Source organism: Montipora foliosa, chromosome 11, assembly GCF_036669935.1.
Source record: "Montipora foliosa isolate CH-2021 chromosome 11, ASM3666993v2, whole genome shotgun sequence".
In the NCBI taxonomy this organism is placed as follows: Eukaryota; Metazoa; Cnidaria; class Anthozoa; order Scleractinia; family Acroporidae; genus Montipora; species Montipora foliosa.
This window is the reverse complement of record NC_090879.1, coordinates 16,855,232-16,857,731: the sequence shown is the minus strand read 5'-3', so window position 1 is coordinate 16,857,731 and position 2,500 is coordinate 16,855,232. Positions and strand designations below refer to the sequence as shown.

The 2,500-nt window shown below is 41.1% G+C and overlaps 1 protein-coding gene across 1 annotated transcript in view; it reads left to right on the top strand.

Moving 5' to 3' along the window:
* The window catches only part of LOC137974713 (interaptin-like), a 15,576-nt gene that overhangs the window by 12,183 nt on the left and 893 nt on the right, over positions 1–2,500 (top strand). Inside the window, exon 17 of the mRNA XM_068821656.1 lies at positions 1–61. This exon is cut by the window's left edge and continues 934 nt beyond it. The gene's annotated coding sequence lies outside the window, so the exon portion shown is untranslated. The remainder of the gene's footprint in view (positions 62–2,500) is intronic.

Sequence of the window (2,500 nt, the reverse complement as noted above, 5' to 3'; positions counted from 1 at the left end):
CTGGCTCGCTTATGATGGACAACGCCGAGGTAACGGATACGGTCTGTGGTCTGGATTTCTTGTAAGTTGAATTTTCGAAAATCAAATTTTTGTTGTTCAAAGCGAATTTTTGTTGAAACCAAGTGTCCCACCGATCACTTGCTGCTTGTGTTTTTCATAAGTGGGGAAAACTTGAAACTTACCAACGATGGCTTTCATTTCTTGAGAGTATATAATCTCTTATTACATGTATATGGACAGGAGTGTTTTACCGGGAACAAAAGCACTTGTCGAATCAATGCGACCACTACATCCTGGAACGGATTGGTGAAAACATCAAACTCAAAATCTTTTGATACTTTTGTATCTGTATGGTTTGCTGCGAAGGGAAGAAATTATTCTGCGCTTTGCAGAACGAACAAGGCGCATACGACTACGAAGGATGATCAGAGCCCACATTTTGGTCGATATTTGTTTACTTTGAGCGATTTTGGAATAATCTACCTGCCCCAGCCATACACTTCGGTATCTCTTATTTTTTCTAGTCACCCAGCAAGTTTTAACAAAAATTGCCTGAAGGGGTGGCATCTGGAAGAGATTCAATGTTTACACAATTTTTGGTAAAACAAACAGAAATCGTTCTAGTGAGTCCCCACCCCCTCCCCCCTCCCCCCTCCCCCTCCCCCCTCCCCCCTCCCCCCTCCCCCCTTCCTAACACGAGTGATCATTAGGCTTGGATAAATTCTACCGGCAGAATTTCAGGCAGAATAAGCGATTTTTGAGGTGGGCATTTTCGCGCAGAATTCGAGCAGAATAAGGGAAAATCAGCGGCGCTAATAATGATATGCATAACAGTTGCAAGAAAAATTTAAAACTGAATAAAAAACAAATGGAAAATACCTTGTGTTTGATTTTATTATTTGACATAAAGTAAGATGAATTACAATATTGTTACGCCTAACGAATAGCTAATTAGTTTTTAGGGATTAGGCCCAGGCTCTCTTCCATATTTGCCAAAATAAATACGGACGGAAAGGCCAAAAATTTCTTCGGATACCGAGCAGAATAAGGTCGTACGAGCAGAATTTTGAACAGAATAAACGGTTTTTACGCGCACTGCCGGCAGGCACATAAGCTTTTTTACCAACAGAATTTATTCAAGCATAGTCGTCATATTGTGCAATGACGTCATGATTCCCGCCATTTCTTCCTTTTTTTTATGTCTGCTTTCCAATTTCTACCATGTATATTTATTTATTGTCCGTATCATAAAAAGCAAATTACACGTTAGCCCGAAGATATGAATTTTATCAGGACTCTAGAGTTTATGTTCACGAGGCAAGAACAATATCTGACCATATCTCTCGAGTGAGCGCATATATTGTTCTTGCCACTCAAACAAAAAATTCATATCTTCTCGACACCGTGCTGTACTGCAATATTCTCTACAATGTTGCTTTGTTTTTAGCATGAAGCCGTGTAGGGCAACATGAGGATCTACAAAGTGTTTTTTTCCGGAACTCCTTTTATTTTAAGAACGCTTACTGTTCTGTCCAAAGCAAAATGCAAGGAATTCTGATTCCGTTCAATGAATCACTTTTACTGCTCTTTTACATATAAGGTTTTCACCCGAGAGAAGTTGGTCGGGTATTGCATTTCAACGCGTGAATCACCTGTTTGTTAAAAACACTTTTTCTGAACACAATTCACAAGGTGTGGTGGTTTCTCTTTTCCTGTTTGTAGATGTTGTTACCAACCGTATTCGGATTGGTTATGTTGTGCTTTAAAAGTAAAGCCTTGGTGAGTACTAACCTCTTACTAACCGAGCGCGAGGGCCATCCAGTACTGGGGAATATTGGCCCTCGGTCGTGGGAGTACGGACCAAGCGCAGCGAGGTCCGTACAAAAACGATCGAGGGCCAATATTCCCAAGAACGGTACCAAGCCAGTGAGATTATATGGCATCGCCCTTTCTTTGAGCGATTGGAAACTTCTCCGCTTGGTGAATGTTCGTGATCTTCGTCTTCCATCACCGAACTTTGAACGGTAATCTTTTACATATAAAACTCAATTTCGCTTGCTATAATTTTATTGCTGTGATGAAAAAAGAATACTGTTTCCATGGGTAGTGGTCCTTAGTGTGAAATTCCGATCGAAAACCAGCCAGTCTAAGTGCTCCATTTAACCTGAGAATTGTTTTTCATATAATAAAATGGAGTATCGATCGCACGGCTGCAGTGGGGAACTTAAGAATGTTCTGTGTTTTTTTCGTCGCAAACTCGTTGGACCAAAATACCAAGGTTTTCGATGTATAATTTTTTAAGTGTCAACTCGTTAATCAGAGAGGATAGTCAGTCTCCTTAAAGAACCGCGTTGAGGGAAGATGGAGTAAGCGTGCACATTCTCCTTCCCTACCCCTGCCCCCGTCCCCCCTCTCCATTCCCCCCATGTGCCACTTTCTACTCGTTTTTTGAGGAAAATGATAAAAAGTCAGCAGCCAGGTTCCAAATACATAACACCGA